This window comes from Rissa tridactyla, chromosome 12 (assembly GCF_028500815.1).
Source record: "Rissa tridactyla isolate bRisTri1 chromosome 12, bRisTri1.patW.cur.20221130, whole genome shotgun sequence".
Lineage (NCBI taxonomy): Eukaryota > Metazoa > Chordata > Aves > Charadriiformes > Laridae > Rissa > Rissa tridactyla.
In genome coordinates this window covers 14,884,835-14,903,785 of record NC_071477.1, presented here as the reverse complement: position 1 = coordinate 14,903,785, position 18,951 = coordinate 14,884,835, and the positions used below count along the sequence as shown (strand labels likewise).

The 18,951-nt window shown below is 48.6% G+C and overlaps 1 protein-coding gene across 4 annotated transcripts in view; it reads right to left on the bottom strand.

Moving 5' to 3' along the window:
* The window catches only part of CBFA2T2 (CBFA2/RUNX1 partner transcriptional co-repressor 2), a 66,515-nt gene that overhangs the window by 23,845 nt on the left and 23,719 nt on the right, over window positions 1-18,951 (bottom strand). The gene's annotated exons all lie outside the window — the stretch shown is intronic.

The window sequence follows — 18,951 nt, the reverse complement described above, 5'->3', positions numbered from 1 at the left end:
CTTGATGCAGTTGTGGGATCCCCCTTGGATTGGAAGGAGGAACCTGCCTGACCTGGGAATGATTTCGTCAATCCCATTCATGAATAAGCTCCAGAGAGTCTGAACCGCTTCCCACAAACCTGTTTGCCAGACTCAAGCGCCCCAGCTTTCTGCAGAAGTCAAAACATGAAACGTGTTGGAAGAAATAAGAGAAAAGCACATTAAATATGAGACAGCACCGCATAACCGGCAGGTACGTGCAGGTAAGGGTTTGCTTGTCCCTTCTGCAGCACAGAGAGAGCAGACTCAAAATCAGACCTTGTCAACAAGGCTTTGACCACTAAGCGGCTAGATTGAAAGTCTGAAAATTAACAAAGTCTTGGTTTTAGTTGATGTCTTTTGAACAAAAGGCTGTGTACAAGGGTTTGCCCAGTGGTTCAGAGTCTCAGAAGTGAAAGCACGTAGCGGTTTCACACGGAAAGAAGAGGTCTAATCAGAGCAGATGCTTTTGACTTTCATCAAGAACAGGCAGAACATGCTCATAACCTAAAAAGCCACTCCTAATCCAAAAAGCCACTCCTCACCTCAAAAAGTCAAGAGCCCAAAATTCATACCTGCCTCTTGAGAGGAAAGGACCGGAGAATCATCCCAGTAGCAGCAGCCAAGGTTAAGTCTGTCAGGAGAAACTCTTTGGTGACCCAGGAGCCAGCTCCAAGCTCGTTCTGGAGCCAACAAACGGACACTCCCAAAGGCAATTCCACCCATCCCAAAGCGCTGCAAGGGAGATAAGCCACACTCCAGATGCACCTCTCATTCCGCTGGCCCTACCACCTCGGATGACCACTCAAACTAGAGGCACGAATTATAAATCACCTACAAGTCAGCAAGAGGAACCCTTCCTAGAAACAGCCCTTTGGATCAGAGGCTTGTTTCCGTGCTGTTTACGTGGGTAAGAGTCTCTGGTTTAAGATAAAGCACTGGAAAGCTTGTCTAAATGGATCAAGAGACCATTTCAAAAAGGGAAACAAAAGAAGGACATGCCTCGGTGCCCTCTCCGGTGGCTGGCAGGACCCTGCCTACAGCCTAGGAGAGCTGCTTTAAGATAACTAGCTTGATATATCGTTCTGGAGAAAAAGCCAGGGAAATGGCCCAAACCCATCCATTCCAGCCCAAACGCGTCGATGATGAAAAGGACACGCTGCAGTTGGCTTGCGTCGCAGGGCTCCCTGTTGATAGTCTGAATGCAAACGAGAGGCAGCATCAGTGGAACCTGACCTGATAATGTAAATAGGGTGAAATGAAATATGGTTCGCCACCTCCCCAGCTTTGGCGAATGTTTATTTTGAATAACATGCTTATCTGCTCCAACTGCTCACCATCTGTTTTCAGTCTCCACCAAGCTAATATTTTTCACATTTAGGAACTGAGAAATGGGAAGAATTACATTTAAATTTTATTAACATCTTTCCTCCGCTCTAAGGTTGCCTTTCCCTCCCCTTGACGGCTCTAAGCCATCTGTAGAGCACCTCTGCTGTTCTCCAGGGCATGCAGATGAGAGGTTACCTACATGCAAAGCAAGAGTATCATTACTTAGACTTCCAGAAGATGCCGTTTACTGCTACTCCACTGCAATCCCTCCATCACCTGCTTCCAGACAGCTTCCCCCAAGCTCAAACTGAAATCACATCGTCGAGGAAAGAGCCTGCGTTTTATCTTTTTGCAGCATCACTGCATCAAAAAGCGACGGAGGGGCCAGACTGAAGATAAGCATCGGAAACAAGGCAGCCGATACAGCAGCCTTCGGAAAAAACAGGATGATTGGGTTAGTCCCAATTTGGTGGAGGGAGACGTTAAGAGGTTTGCAGTCAAGATTACATTTCTATACAAATATTGACATTTATTTGTATGTAGGGTGGTTTCCAGAGGTCTCCCTTTGCTCGAGTCAATAAATGATAATTTACAACCAGAACTGGGAGCCACGAGCGTGTCACATAAACAGGTCAGCAGCAAATGTTGGTCAACCGAGGTCCTTCTCCGTCCTCCTCCCTCCACACCAAAGCACAGACTTGGCCAAGATGATACTACAGCATCTGTTGCAGTGGGTAACTTATGTTACTGTACGGATACTTCCTCCACTAAACGCAATCAGCCTATTTTTACCCTGTTTAGCTTGGTTTTATAGCACATCTAGGCTCCTGAGCTGTAAGATGCTGTGGGAGTGGAGAGGACTCGGCACCTCGCAGGAGAGCCTCGCATCAGACAGGAGGGAGCTGCTGAGCCCGGGATAGGCATTTTATAAATCAAAAATAAACGCGTGTATCTCCATTGCCATCTATTCCTCTCCCACACACAGCTGTTTCACTTTAAATCTCAATTCAATGTGAAACTCAGATAGAAGAACTTGAAAGAGCAAAGTATGTTATCGCTCGCAACCAGTCCAGAAAGCAGTTAATAAGGGAAATAAGATTAATAATTTATTCCTGAAGGCAGACTGCAGATCTTTATCTGCCCTGCCCTTCAGTGATTTTTACAAAACCCTATTCATGTGTCTGACTCTACACTCACCAGTAGCACAGGTTGGGCTTCACAGCAGTTCTCTTCTGCTGTGTTCCCACCCAACACCAGCTCTGCCCTTGCCTCAGCCACATCAGACCCATCAGCACAAACCCACCCGCATGGCATCCCTGCCCCCTCAGCTCTGGTTTCCTCCTGGTTCAAAACCTCATACCAGGACGAGTGGTGAGAAACCACGGCTGGAGGATCCATCCCACAAACTATCACATCCAACAGCCCCTAGTGTGGGGTATACATCAGGGCCCTCAAAATCTGGTTGTCTTGCTTCCACAGCCCGTAGAAGCTCTAGAGCCCCCAACACCAGGAGGACATAGACCTGTTGGAGCAGGGCCAGAGGAGGCCACGGAGATGACCAGGGGGCTGGAGCCCCTCCGCTGTGAGGACAGGCTGAGAGAGTTGGGGGGGTTCAGCCTGGAGAAGAGAAGGCTCCGGGGAGACCTCAGAGCCCCTTCCAGTCCCTAAAGGGGCTCCATGAGAGATGGGGAGGGACTCTGGATCACAGAGGGGAGCCATATTAAAACTGGAAGACTTAGATTAGACATTAAGACGAAATTCTTTGCTGTGAGGGTGGTGAGCCCCTGGCCCAGGTTGCCCAGAGAAGCTGTGGCTGCCCCATCCCTGGAGGGGTTCAAGGCCGGGTTGGACAGGGCTCGGAGCAGCCTGGTCTGGTGGGAGGTGTCCCTGCCCAGGGCAGGGGGGTTGGAATTAGACGGCCTTTAAAGGACCCTATGGTCTTTAAGGTCCCTTCCAACTCTAACCACTATGATTCTACAAGTACACAAACCACTTTGGTGTGGTACTCCCCCTTCTCCTGTTCTCTGTTCCATGAAGGAGCGAGGCAAGAGCTGCTCCGTGAAAGATGCCCTAAAAACCATACACGCATGGCATGGCAGTCACAGCCACTTGGGAGCTGTTGCTGCTCTTACCAGCACACCATAGAAATTCCCTTCCCACACTGCTAGTGCCCACGCAAATAAGTTTTGGGTCCCCAAGTTCATCTCTTGACATCTCTGCCAACGGCTTTTGCTCATGGGCTGTCTCAAAGGGATGTGCGAGCACTGCCATGTCCCAGGGTGGGCAACCCTCCCTGTCCTCTCCAGCTTGCTCTGCCCCCATCAGAGACATCCACCCCACAGGGTGGGATATACCCCTGGAATACATCCCAGCAGAAGATATTCCTGGAAACCAAAGCCTGCAGAGCAGCCAGCACTTCAGTTTGAAGATGGGAAGCACTTTGGCGATGGGTGTAGAGCTCTTCCCTCCCCAAAACCACCCTTCTGGTTGCTCAGACCTCCTTGGCCCAGGTTATAACCTGGGTCTGGGCAGGGCAGCTCTGTTCAAGCAAAGCCAGAGATGCTCACTGATTCATTTGATTACTACTGCTGAATTATTTTGCTAATTTTTCATTAGTTCATTATTCCATTTAAAGTTACAGAATCAAGACTTCTTTGTTTTTTTTTTTTTAAATCATCCACTCCTATTACAATATTAAGAAATATTTACTCCTCCGCACTATTTACTTATCAGGCTAAAGCACTCTGAATGAAAAATGAAAGCCGTTACAGATATCAAACAGGCAATTATCACAATCATGGAAAAATTAGTTCTTAAAAGTCTCAGCCTGCTGCACGGCTCTCCAAATCCTCCGGCTCCGAGTGAAACAACGGTGGCGGGAGCAAACTTTCCAGATGGGAACATCTGTCTCTCATTTGCCGCAGGGAAGAAAACACCAGGAAGATTAACGGCTCCCGAGTCCGGTGGAGCCCAGACACAACACGTACAGAAGGGATACCATTTAGAAAGACTCGGAGCAACAGCTTGGTATCAAAGATTTATTTTTTTTTTTTATGATTATTTTGTGGGGCTTCTACATACAGAGAAATGTTATGTCATGAAAGAAAAAAGAGCGTGAGTTTCACTTACAGTAAATGCTATGTATAGTGAAAGCAAGAATTAAGTTAACCATGCTTACATGAATGACATAGAGCACTTTACCATCTCAGCTACTTTTTAGATATGAAGAGTCATTTAAAAAGTTGGCTTTAAGGGGTTACCCCCCAAATTGGTCCTTCCCAGAGCAGCAAGGCCATGGATGGGGCGATTCACCTCTCTGGGGTCCAGAGAGTGAACACCAGGCTTACTCCAGAGAGTAAAAAGTGACCCAACGCATAGGAAAATCACGGCTGAAGGACACGCTAACCCGGCCTGCCCGGCAATGCTAGCACCGAAAGTCCTTTCCTCTTACTGGTATTCTTTAACCTCTGCTGCAGTTCAGGGGCCACATTTCTTGAGGCCCCATCCCTGGAGGGGTTCAAGGCCAGGTTGGACGGGGCTTTGAGCAACCTGGTCTGGTGGGAGGTGTCCCTGCCCATGGCAGTGGGGTTGGAGCTAGATGGTCTTTAAGGTCCCTTCCAACTCTAAACGTTCTATGATTCTATGATTTACAAAGGTAGGCAGGCGTTTCGGCCAGGCTCCATCCTCTCCAGCCACCTACACACACACGATGCTGCCCCAACCGACGCGTTGGACACCAATGCTCACTTCTGCCATGGCAAGACGTGCAAACCATCCCCTGCACTTCAACACCAAAGCCAGCAGCTGTGCCACCACTCCACACCCAGCATCGGCATGTCACAGCTTTCCTCCCCGTCTTCAACGTTGATCACTTTTCATCACGGAAGTATCCATTACAGCAACTCATAAACTCTTCTTATTTCTAATTAGCGGCCCAGTTCTTGATGCCTATTCAACCCACCAGTTTTAGTTGGCGTAAGCCCTCTCTGGAAGAGCACCAGCCTGGCGTACAGGCTAACAACATTAAATGCAGTTAACTCTGAAACAGGACCCGAGTGTTGAAAAAAGAAAACTTCAGAACGGATGCAACTGCATTTAAAACTTTAAACTTTTGCAAGCAGTGGGTTTAAACCACAGTTGTGCGAAACTCTGCTGAAGTATAAAGAAAATAATTTGTTACCAGAAGTCCCACAGGTTATATAGAAGAACAACTGAGCACTGCAAATTTGTGAGTGAAAATTTTTTTCTTCCTGTTTAGGCTAAACACTGTAAATAAAGCTGCAACTTTTGTACCTGTAAAATTTTGGGCGACCCAAAAAGGGGAAAAACCACAGTGAAACAAGTTCTAACTTTTGAAAGCGTTTTCCACCTTAACAGAGGCTTTGAGACAGCCTTTAGGATATGATTTTTATCTTGCACTCATAAATCCTTTTAAAACTTGGATTGCTGGCCATTTAACAAGCAGCTCCACCCTTCTCCTGCTCTCCAGATGAAACACATATGCACTAAGCTCCATTTTGTTACCTTCCTCTCCAACCCAGCAGCATCAGAAAAAGCAGTGGTAGAGCCCAGGGAGCGGTGTTTAATTGGCATCCTCTTATTACTAATTAGCTCCGAGGGGCTCTCCACAGCTCGTAATGGTCAATAGAAATGCATCCACTGATTAAAACAGGCTTCAGAGCAGCAGAGATGCTGGATTGGACTCCGAGGAGCGACCCCACTGCAGGCGGGGGATCCCAGCCACCACAGCTCCCTGAGGAGAAGCCAGTGTGGGGCCACCACCGCGGCAGCCCTCACGGGGCTCCTCCGGTCCCAGGGAGCAGTCTGGAGGAGCCCAGGGACGCTGTAGGGTTGTCTCACCCAGGAGAAGCGTTCCCGGAGGGTTTTGGCTGCTATGCAGCTTCTCTGCAGCATGTCCTGCACAAGAGCCTCTCGCAAGCCCAGGGAAGTGGTGAAATCGTCATCCCTGGAGATATTTAAAAGACGGGCAGACGTGGTGCTCAGAGACATGGTTTAGTGATGGTTTTTGTCAGTGCTGGGTTGATGGTTGGACTCGATGATCTGAAAGGTTCCTTCTGACCTAGACGATTCTATGATTAGAGGTGTCTGAGCTGGCACAACATCAGCGTAAAATCCATCAGCAAAGACCTTGACAGAAGAGATTTAAGCCACAAATTCATGTCACTACCGCTCAACAAACCCCATTTGAGAGTCTGGGACCCTATGCCTCCTCGGCTGCCCCACTTTATTCTTTAACAAAAAAGTTCAGAAAAAGGGAATCTGCAAAAAGCATTTCAGCAGCAGCAGCAGCGCTGCAATTTTGCAGGGCTGGAGCCGAAGAGCCGCCGGTGCCACACACATGGCAGGTCCAGAGCCACCGCACCGCAGCATAGCTCAGTGGTGGTGGGTGCAGACCCTGTTCCCTGCCTGGAGGCTGCAAAACACCCAGGGGAGTGCTGAGGGTCCGGCATTCCCACGGCTTCTCCAGGGAAGGCGCATTTCCAACCCAAGCCCCTTCCTGAGGGATTTTTGTTGGGTCCTGCAAGCTTCCAGGCTGTGAGTTTGGTTCACTCCTGGAAGCTGGGCGGGGGGAAAACAGTAAAAGCAACGGTCTATTCTGAGATACCAAGCTAGCGACCCTTCTTTTTCACCACCTGGTGTTTCATATCCCAGCTCTTAGTTTCAGTAGGAAAACTAAAGTTGTGGAAGAGGAGGTAATTTTCTAGCCAATTCCATAAGAAATTTAGCAGATGTCGAGGAAGATGCTGTTTCTGGGTCAGCGCAGCCCCTTTGCTTAAGGGCTTCCCACCAGCGGTCCCTCTCTGCTCACTGTGGGATGGATCCCTGCCCGATCGGGAGAGATCATTTAGGGAGCTTCTTTGGAGAGAAGCAGCACATCAAGTGGGGGCCATTTCACTCCCTGGTGCATTTTTAACCCAACTCCAAGCAGCAAAGTGGAGGTGTGAAGCACCGTGCCACAGTGCCGAGGGAACTGGGACCCCAACGCTTTGAGTCCTCTGCTCCCTGTTTGCTGCTGGGAACCAGTTTGGTCACACACAGCACCAGTTCCTACCAGGATGTTTGTATGGAAGTTCCTACAGATCGTTAAGAGGATCTTTCAGACCTATAGGTCTCCTGTCAAAAAAAATCCCTCTGCCCCAGACCTGAGGCTCCCGGCTGCAGACCTTCACTTCGACACCCATCTGCTCTCCAGCACGCCATGGGGAACTCCCACGTAGCTCACAACTTTGGGGATGAAAATTGCGGGTTTTCTGCTGCCCTTCAGAGCCCACACGAACGAGGAGGGGCATCCAGAACCACCAGGGGCAGCTCCTGCCGGAGAGAAGAGCTGGTGCGGGCTGTGCTGCCCAGGGCACCCCAGCAGCACCCATGGGTGCTGCGATGGCATGGCCTGGGCTGGCAGAAAGCTGCTGACAGCAAGGTTTACTTGAGTTTTGTGTTGTCAGAGAACCCAGAAATGCTTCAACCACAGTAGCAAGGGGAAAACAAAAGCCTCCTTCGGGAGAGACAGCCCTTGTCTATACATGATCCCGCCTCACTTGCCTTGCTGGGTGCCACAAATACAAGCATCCTCCAGGATGTGGACAAGTTCTGGGTCCTGCACTACTCAGCCTGACCGGTCAGGCAAACACAGACACACCTCGGGGAAACACGGAGCCTGCACAGGGAAGAGCCATCCCGAGCACCTCGCAGGTTCATACCGCACAGGGTAAAAGTACAACAGCTTCAAAATCATTAGAGGAAATGGTCTCGTTTAAAGTAAGTGGATGGATTAAAAACCACCACAAATTCCCCTCAAAATCATCCAGTAATTGAAGATTTAAGAACTTTAAACCTGTTTACTAAAGACGTACAGGAGGAGGTTTAAGTCAGAATCCTTAAAACAATTTAAGAATACATCCCTCTCGCAGTCCTCCATCTCCCAAGCGCTGCTGCTTGCTGAGTTGGTTCCCACCACTATAAATCAACATAAAAAACACCACTGACCTCAAAAAAATAGCCAGTACTGAGTAAACCTGCACTTCTTATAGCATCACTAATGCCGCTGAGCATGTGGGGATCTGAAGCTGATGAGAACTGGTCCAGCAGATCCGGTGTCTAAGGGGTGAGGGTATCCAGTGAGTAGAAAAGATTCAAATTGAGTAATACAGTAACTGAGATAAAAAAAGTCTATGCGTACAAGACAGACCTAAAGTACCGGCGCCAGCAGCCGAAGCATCACTACCAGTAAATGTTAAACAACGCCACTTGAAAAATGCAAGGCCATTTCTTAAAGAAGTGAGAAGATCTCAAGGCAGAACACCGCATTTAATCCATAACATCAATTAGACCACAGAGGCGCACAAATAATACCGAGGACACCCAAAGCTATTACGAAAAGCCTAAATTAAACTAGAAAAAACCAAAACTGTTTGTTAAACACAGAACAGGTACAAGCCCTGACCACCCGGAGAAGGAAGCAGTCCAGAAGCTGATAGTCAAAAGGGCTAGTTTAGGTGAAAACAATGGTCATTTATGCAAAACCGAAACAAAACAGAAATTCAACGCAAAACAAACCACCATCCAAGTTCTGCCACAAACCCCAAATGAAGCAATTCAGGAAGGACATGGGGAAAACAATCCCCCTTGGGTCCCTGAATTTTCTTCTCTTTCCCAAGTATAAAGCAGAGCCCAACAGAGCCTCCCTTCTCTGGACGGAGGCTGAAGGGCAGGAGCTCACCCACCACCAGCCAGTCCAGGGCTGAAGTTCCACCAATCTGGGCAAGTTGTCCAAGAAATCAAGGAGGAACTTGGAAAAGACTCGGGAAGTCATTTTCATCCCCATTATTTACAACTTCCTACAAGTGCCAAAGTCCGAACTGAGGACCACAAGTGTTCCTCACCCCACAACCCGCTGTGACTTTACTACTGCAGCCCTTGCACTGATGCCAGCAGTGCTGCAGGCACTAACGCCCATCTTCCTACCCTGTCAATGTACCTAAGGTCGGCAAGACTCACTAATCACACCATAACTTACGCTGGCTCTCTTTAGAGAGCACGCCTCATTCACTTGGGCGCTAAGTACACCCACTGCTGCCCAGCTAATATTCCCTCCCGATCAATGACACACAGAGGAGCCCTGCCAAGATGACAATTCTGCCTCTTATAAAACACCCCTCACATCACTACACAAAGAGCTCTTCCCTTTCGCCCCAAACCCCATCAGCATGTGGAAAGCTTTCCACCGTCCTATGGAGCCAGAAGCATAGAAGCAACACATTTAGGGAGGGGGTTGAGAGGTGTTTTGGAGCCTGAGGATGTAGACAGGCACCTACCTACACACCTTTAGGAGTGGGACCACTGGTGCGGTGCTGGAGCACCACAGAATGGTTTGCGTAGGAAGGCACCTTAAAGACCATCTCATTCCAACCCCCCTGCCCCAGGCAGGGACACCTCCCACCACACCAGGCTGCTCCAAGCCCCGTCCAACCTGGCCTTGAACCCCTCCAGGGATGGGGCAGCCACAGCTTCTCTGGGCAACCTGGGCCAGGGGCTCACCACCCTCAGAGTGAAGAATTTCTTCCTTGTTTCTAGTCTAAATCTCCCCTTTCGGTTTAAATCTCCCTTTTCAGTTTCCCCCCCGTCCTATCACTACACTCCCTCATAAGGAGTCCCCCCGCATCTCTCCTATATGTCCCCTTCAGAGACTGGAGGGGGCTCTAAGGTCTCCCTGGAGCCTTCTCTTCTCCAGGCTGAACCCCCCCCAACTCCCTCAGCCTGTCCTCACAGCAGAGGGGCTCCAGCTCTTGGAGCATCTTTGTGGCCTCCTCTGGACCTGTTTCAACAGGTCCATCTCCTTTCTGTGCTGAACCAGCATCTCCCGCAGAGCCCAGGCACAGAGATGGGGGAGGACAGCAGAGCCGTTAAAGCTCACTACTTTGTGGTCTCTTCAGGGAATGAGCCCAACAGAGATGGTCAGTCAGCAGTAACTGGCTCTGCTGTGCCTCCTCCCTCTCTCTCTCCTGGGCAGCAAAGGACAAGATTTTCCATGGATAACCTCTGGAGATTCAATGACGCACAGGTACCGGAGAGTGAAGGTGTTGGCTCAGCTGCTGATGCATTTGCATTCAAAGCATGATGCTGCAACACAGCTCAGAGAAGACTTCCCAACTCGCCACTCTTAGGGTTGTCCTAAACTAGTTACCACTAACCTGCATTAAACCTGCTCACCATCAACTGTAGCCCAAGGGAAAGGCGACATCAACCAAGAAGCACAACCATCAGAATTGCAAACCCAGAAAAGAGAAAGCCCACCCCACAAACAAACAAACAAAAAAAACCAACCCAAGTTTAGTTTAAACTCCTATTTTCCTCCCACGGTCACAGCAAAGCCTGTGACACAGTGCCTATAAATTTCTGCTAATGATGCGGCAGCAAGGCAGAGACCCATCTGTGCTCGGGCACAGGTGAGACTTTTCACTATCGTGTAAGTGCAGGCTGCCTTTCAATTACACTCACCAGCCCATTAGGCAAATTAGATTTGCATATGAGAGGATAACTAGAAAGTCAAGAAATAGGCCCTGAAGTAAAATACGTTTTATAACCTACATATCCCTGGGAGGCTGTGGACTGTAAGTTTGCTGTTCAACCCAGGGCTGTATTTGATGTTCGTGTTCGCCAGGTTTCTGCTCTCAGTGCTGGCGTATTTTTGAGGACAGTCTCCCCACCACGCAGAACTGAAGCCAGACAAAGACATCTGCGTACCCCGCGTCCCCACCTCCCTAAGAGCATGCCCGTTTCTGCGGGCCTTCGCAGCATTTGCAGGTTCTGCCTTGCAGTGCGCTTGACAGTAGATTAAAATATTACTGGCCCCAGAGAATTTATATTGATTCCACCTGGGTTGCAATAAATATACCACCAAACTATAGAACTATTTCCCGCACGCGACAGAATTACTTCCAGCACCCTAAGAAGGTGCATTGGCACATGCTGCCCAGCAGTATGGCATTACACTGGTGTCCCATGTCACCAGAGACATTTGTGTGGACTAAATGGTCCTGCTCAGGTGATCCTGAAGAATTAATCTGCCTGCACCTACTTGTTTTTTTTTTTTTTCCTGGTGAGTGTATGCAAAACAGAGACAACCTAGCTCATCTCCCAGAATCCAGATGGCACTTGCAAACCTTGTCTGTGTATCAAATGTTGTTTTTTAGATCAAGTGTCCCTGGTTGACAACACAGAACTTCACGATGCTATCTTTAGAGAGGCTTCTCTGCAATGATACACCCTTTGAGCATACGTTACAGGGAATATGCTAATGTGGCAGGGCGTTTTCAGCGGTCGCAAATGTATCTGCTTCTGGGAGCTCAGATACCCCCGAACAAGCTGAGCCTGGCTGAAGAAGAAGGGTCATCCAGTTCCCCTTTGAACACCAAGCCCCTACAGAAAAGATGAGTCAACAAGTTAAAATTGCAGTGAAAGGTTAACGTACAGCACTGGAGAGATGCAGGATGAGCTCATGGCAAAGTCCACTCACACACAAGAATTATGCTTACCAAAAAACCCTACCAAATGAGTTAGAGTAGCTGAAAACAGCTAGCAAGGATCATAGAATCATAGGATGGTTTGGGTTGGAAGGGACCTTAAAGATCATGTTGTTCCAACCCCTTGCCATGGGCAGGGACACCTCCCACCAGAGATCCGAGGCTTTTCATTCCTTCATTTCAGATCCGAGGCTTTTCATTCCTTCATTTCTCCTACAGGTTTAGAGATTCTTACCATACTTTCCTGTTCATCTAAATGCAAGGGTCTGATAATAAACCAATGGTTTTCTTCCTCAAAGTCTTCATTTCCTCCTCCAGATTTCATGTAAAGATAAAAGCAGCACATGCAAAGTAACTTTTTTTTTTTTTTTTAAACAGTCCATTAATAGAGAACAAAACTCCACGAAACTTTCAGTTTCACGCATTCCTGAGATGCTAATGTTACCCTCAAAAAAAAGTTAGTATTAGCTGTTAGAAATAACATTACCACCACCAAAACCCCCACCATCCGGAGTTGCTTTCTACGCTCCTCGGCTCCAAGAACAAGAATCATTACCTGCACGTGAAAAAGCATGGAAAACCCCTGACCTGTACACACTCCCACTAAGCAGCAAAATGGCATTACAAAAGCCGGGAGAAGACAAAGGCGGCTGCAGAAACAGCGAAGGTTGTGATACAGCTCATCCCCACGATCACAAGGTGACATCCCCAGGATCAGAAGGTGACACCACCAGCAGGGAGGTGGCTGAAATAACCCCTTGCGCCCGCTGCTGAAAAGAACATTTCAGAACCGTGACATCAGGTAAAGCAGCTTCTTTTGAAAAAAAGAAAGTGATCCAGGAGGTAGCTCTTTCCATATTGCAGGCGCTCACAGTAAACACCATATGGCCTGTTAATTTAATTAGGGAGAAGAAACCCCCTAAGTTTGAGATTTGACTTTGAAGGGTTTAAAACAAGCATGAGGAAAATCGCTCAAGATGCTCTATTAGGTTGCCTTGCTAGCTTCATCCATCCTTGTAGCTGGTGGCACCTGATCTAGCTGGTGGCTCTCCCCATGCTGCACAGCCCCTCTAAGGGGCTGATTTATTATTTTATTTCAGAAGTCCACTACCAGATGTGCACAACCTACACCGTTGCACCTGCAGGGCTGCTTCCCAGGAAGATCTGGGTGGTCCATGCCAGGCAGCCAAGCCAGCACGGGTCTGTATCAGGAAGGAGTTACGTGTGGTAAATAACCTGAGTACTTCAGCTAAACCCATCTCCTCAAATGCCAACTGGATTTTTTATTTTAAATCCTTCTCACAAACTACATTGGCAGGTCCCACCCATCAAGGCAGGCTCGACCTCAAGGTGGAGGTCAACCTGACAAATGCCAAAGAACCAAAGCTGAAAACATCTTAGGACAAGTCCATTGCCCATCCGTACGCAAGTTTGCATTCGTAATCTTGAGGTCAACCAATCAAGCCCCAGCCGTTCTCAAAGACTTCTTTATATAAGCAAAGACTCAACTGCAGCATCTACTCCCAGAGTAGCAACAGGGACTCTTTGCCCAAAGGGGCTGCGTTATCAGAACAAAAAGTCATTGTCTGTTTTGAACAGAGCTTCCATGTGAAAGACATGGGGGGAGAAAATGGAAATTCCCGTCTCTGACTTGGGGAGAAAGCCAGTCTAGAGACTTGACCATCCCAAATATCCTAATGCAGTTCCTCCGCTGGTAGGAGCTATTTACTAAAGACTCATCATAACCTGAAAAAAAAAGTGGAGAAGTAAAAAAAGTCTGTACTGATTTCCTCGTTTTTTTTGCTTCAGTCTGGACAATTCACAGTTGTTAACTGGTTGCTCTGAGGAGAGAGGAGAACTTCTAGGATCTTTTCTAGACAGAGGTTCGTATCCATATGTCTACACTGCAACAGCAGGCTGTGGCACCGCCATCACACCAGGTCTCAGCCTGAGTGGTCCGGGGCTGCTCAGTTCATCACCGGCAGGGAACAAGGCAGACCCCATGGAAGTGGCTGTAGAAGCATCACCAAGAATGTAAAGACACAAAAGCTACTGATTATCTATGAAATAGTCTCACAAGCCATAAACGCTGAGGCTTGTGGGTTTTTGATGGGCTTTCATCTTAAAGCAGCCTGTTCAGGCCCAGGCAGTACCATGCAACACCTTGGTCACGGTGCTTTGCAGACCATCTTCCCCCAGCAAGCTGCTCTGTCTGGAGCCACCAGCACAAACCTCATCAGCCAAAACGCTGGAGCACAATCAAACTCCTTTTGGGAGGCTCAGTGCATCATAAGGGAAACCCAACGTTTCTCCACAGAGGTATATCTCCAAGCAACTGACCTCCAGACTTGGACAGGGCTTTGTCACCCTAGTTGTTTGGACAGAAGCACAGAGGAAAGCTATGCCTGATGCCTACACCACAGAGACAAGCTGCCACTCTCCTCCATTCCTGCCTGGCACAAAGTAGGTCAGGGCTGTATGGGCTGGTCCCCTCATCACGGGACGTGACCCACCCGTACTCCTTAATGGAGATGCTCCCTGCCTCTGCAGGGCACCTTCATTTTTAAGTCCTAGGTAGGGCAGCAAGAGATGACCCACTCCCTCTACTAACTGCAGCACATCCCACCTCGGGGCAAACCCAGGCTGCTCCGTGCTGCTCTGCCAGCGAGAAATCCAGAAGAGATTTTGGGGGTTTGGGGTTTCGTGCAACCTGCTGTCCTGTGGATGAATCGTACCAGGAAAAAAAAAAAAAAAGGCACATTGTTCCTAGAATTTTGTAACGTCTGTTGGCATGTAGTTTCTTTGGCTCCTCTCAACTGTTGACTACACTCACAAATTAACAACCAACTTACACAATTTTTTTTTCTTTTCTGTCCAGACTCAGGTTGTGATCTGCGTGTCTGTTTAATAGGTGTGCCACAGCAATATGCCAGGGGCCAGAATTTCCCATTTTCTAGTAAAAAAACCCCCACATAACCGAACATCTAAAGCCCAGCAGACTTCTTCCTGCTAGCAAGGAAACCTCCTCTCAGGACACTGCAAAGATTTAATTTACTACCAATTGCCCTCTGGTTATTTTACATTTATGGGGTGGGGGCTGAAGAAAGGAAGAGAGCAGGGAGAGGGTGTAATTAGCTTTGCTTGTAAAATGTTCATCCCAGTTGTAATAGCAACTGGAGCCTATCGGGGGCTTAATAGATTTCAGGGTTTTGTTCGTCGTGAGCGCTTAAGTGTCTGTGTGGGGTGGGGGGAATAAAAAAGGGGAAAAAAAAGTATAAAAAAAAATAATCAATAAGTGGATCCTACTTCTTGCCACAACCCCATATGGAAGTAATCAAGCACAAGGGTGGCAGCTGGGGCCAACAACAGTCACCTGCAGTTGAGGGACGTGGGGGTTTCGGATGGGTTTTTAATGCTAATTTCCTGGAGAAACAATGAAGGAGCGGGCGCGGAGCGGCAGCCGAGGGTGGATGAATAGGGACCAGCCGGAACAATGGCTGCACCTGGTGCCGGGAGCAGCGGCACAGAGCCGGCACGCGGCCACAGCGCACGGCACATCTGTTCCCCGCACAATAACCCGCTCCCCTCGATGCTCCGCCAGCATCCTAACTAATACCAGCTCTTTAAACATTCACAGCTTGCCGCGGAGCAACAGGTTTGAGCTGTTTCGGGGCTGCTCCTCCTCCTCCTCCCCTCATTTGGGGCGAGCTCAATGACAGTTATCAATACTTTTGGGGCTTGCTTGTGTTTTTTTGGTGAAAGAGATGCCTTTGAAAGGGATGGCCATGCAGCATCCCGTCCTCAGGTTGTGGCGTCCTGTTGCTGGAAGAAAAACTGACTCTTGGCTTTGTAGTTTCCATAGGACCAGAGAGGAACCCAGCAGCAGATCTGCAACAGTCCTGGTTCTTCCACGTGGTCTTGTGGCCACCTGCAACTGTCCTTCTTCAACAGCACAAGTCCTGCCACGGCCACGAAAGACAGGAGTCCTGCAGCCGGGAGCGCGCCAAGGAAATTCAATACACATTATTCTAAAACCTTAAGCTTGGCTTATAAAAATGCCACTGCCCAGCCCAATAAAAGGCACGATAGTTACACTTTAAAATGCTTTGAAACCTCTGAAATCGCTATTGTCCTTTCGGACGTAAGCTGCCGACACACAAAGCGGCGCTAAGGTCAAGGTCTTGCCTCAGAAAATTGCTTGCAGACCCCAGAACTGAACACAAGCCTCTCCGTGCTGCACTTCAACTGCGGGATCATCGCTCACCAGTTCTTCCCAGCTTCTCCCCTTGCTCTCAACAAAGGGTTTTCCAGCCGTTCCCTGAACGCTGCATGAATTAAGACAGTCTCCATCACAAAAATAAAAGTTGAACAAGCTCCCAGAGACCTGCAGTGATGCTGCCCCCAGGGACCGCTCTGAAGTGTCTGTCGAAACACATTTCATACCTAGCTTCTAACAAGCAATCCAATATGGAAATAGTCAGTAGACGCCAGGGTAAAGGCAAGCTCAGAATCTATCCCAGACCAAGTACAGATAAGCCAGCTCTTTTTATGGGTAAAAACCCAACAGGCAACAGATTACAACCATCTCCTGTTCAGATTTAAAAACTAACCAGTGTTGCCTTAAATCTGCTACATATGCCCAAGTCCTCAAATGACTTTCTTCAGTTATCCAGTTATACTATAAACATCGCACATACACGTCAAACAAATCTTGTTTTTTGTCCAAACCCTAAAAAAAAAAAAAAACACAGAGCTGGAAAAAAACCCAAGAGGCCACCTGGCTCGTCTGTCCCCACGCGTAACCGTGGGAGAGAGAAATGCTGCTGATGGTTACTGCGTTTCTGGGGCAATTTGGGGACCAAAGAGCTGGCTGCCTTGAAAGCGCAGCTCCTGGATTCAAACCACACTCTTTCCCTCTCACCTCCTGTCCCCCACGATAACCACTACAAGCCAAAATCCACCGTGAGCGACGTGTGACAAAGCCCTGTGAAGCAGCAGTAAAATAATTTGGGAGTCACACACCAGGCGGCATTAAGGAGTGAAACCCCGCTCTCTTGGGGACACTGGTCCTGTAAGACTAAGAGGCATAAAACAGAAGAAAAAAAAAAAAAGCCCCAAGAGCCTGACCCACACAGTTCACGGGCGAAAAACTCCCTTGGCTTTTGGCTTCAGCGGGTTTGAACAAGCCTCTGCAAAAACCAGCAGATGCAACTTGCGAAAATAGCAGCATCTTGGAAATAAGCAGGGGCCGTGGCTCCAGTCCCCGGGCAGAGCAGAACCCGACTTGGCAGCACTGTTTTGGCCTTTTCACTATTAAATGGAGTTTCTGCTCTTTTCCTCGGGGCATTCCCCGTGTAATAGACTTCTCAGATTAACGATTTATTCTCCTTGCCTTGAGCAATTCGGCTCCTTCCTCAGACCCTTCAAATCCTTCACTTGGCTTCCTGCACTTTCCTGTTGGCAATATTTGCTCAAACTGCTTTTGCTTTGCCCCTTTTACCTTTTTTCTTACACTGGGGTCTCTTAGTTTTGCATTATTTGCAGGTTTCTCTAAGGGGTGGATGTGCTGGGTTAGGGCTACCCGGCTGGGGAGGACCCGCAGTCCCAAAAATCAGACTAGACATCTTCAATAGTGAAAATCACACCATCCAGCAGACAATTCTGGGGGGAGGGGGGGAAGAGGCGGCTTTACTTGGATGTGCTACCCCATTTCTGTAAAATCCTTACGACTGGCCACCCTATTCCCCAAATTACAACACCTCTCTCACCTAAGCACTCAGCTCATCAGGCACCCCAAATTATTTCCAAAAATAGAGGGACCTGAGAAGAAGAAAAGTTTCCTGCAGGGCTTGAGCAAGACACCGGCAAATTAGTTGTTTAATGGCCAAATCATGCCACCCTGATGCCGGCAAAACTTCCGTCTGCTTAATCAGAGCCCGACCTGCAAAGACACCGCAGGAGCAGATGCTCCAACACGCTGCGTTGCGCTCACAAATTCTAGAGGTCTTTGGGAGAGCCGCAGCAGAGGAGCACGGCTCTTTGCTTTTAGATATCGTCACACGGTACGGCTTTGCCGGAGATTTTTTTGGTTTTCATTCCCCGCTTTGTGCCGATGCACTTTGAGACATTGAAATCGCGGAGCGGCACACGCTCCTTCTGCCTCCTCTCCGGGGACAGCGAGGGACGCATAGGAGGTGTTTGGTGTGTCTGTAGGCGCAGACTTACAATATATATATTTTAAAAGCCTATACCCAGATGCTTGCACGCTGCAAGAGAAGGAAAACCTTCAGGTGACACATGCAGCGGCCGAACCAGCCCATGCGGCAGCGCAGCACCCTGCCAGGGAGCCCGGCCAGGCTGCACCGCTCTCTCCCCAGGGAAACCCTGTCATTTGGCACGCTTAAACCCAACCCCGACAAAACAACGGCAAAGTGCCCCAAAGGGAATCATCCAGCATCCAGACAGCCTCGCAAATCCTCCTCTCTCTATTTTTTCCAGCTTGATAGCAAGCTATCCTCAGCCAAATTTTAGCTCCCCAAACTTTGAGTGCTGATTTTGGTGCATCTCCTGGATTTCTCCGGCACATAAAATGGACTGCGAGTACTGTCGTGCGGGAGCAGAGTGCTGCAGCAGGGAGGGGAATAGAAAAAAAATAAAGCTGATAATATTTTGCAGAGCGTACACCCAGGGCAGCAGCTCAGCAAATGTGCAACAGAGGGATCTTTACAACAAGCTGCTCCGGAGGGTCGGAGGAGAAATTTCAACTGCTGAACCCTCCCAAAAAAAAAAAAAAGGAGGAGGAGGGGGGGGGAAAGTGCAGGTTTAAAATACATCTGCAGCATTGGGAGATTACAATGGAATAAGAGAAAACAGAGCAGTCTGCAGCCCGACAGCAAAAATATATAGGGCAGGGAGGTCTGTTCCGGTATCACAAAATTGATCGGGAGAGATTTAGATGCTGGTAGCATCAGTTGCTGCTCGAAGAGCGTAAAGACAAAAAGGGAGCAGCCTCTGCCACAATGCAGAGAAGGACTGAAAACATAGAGAAAATTAAGGAAAT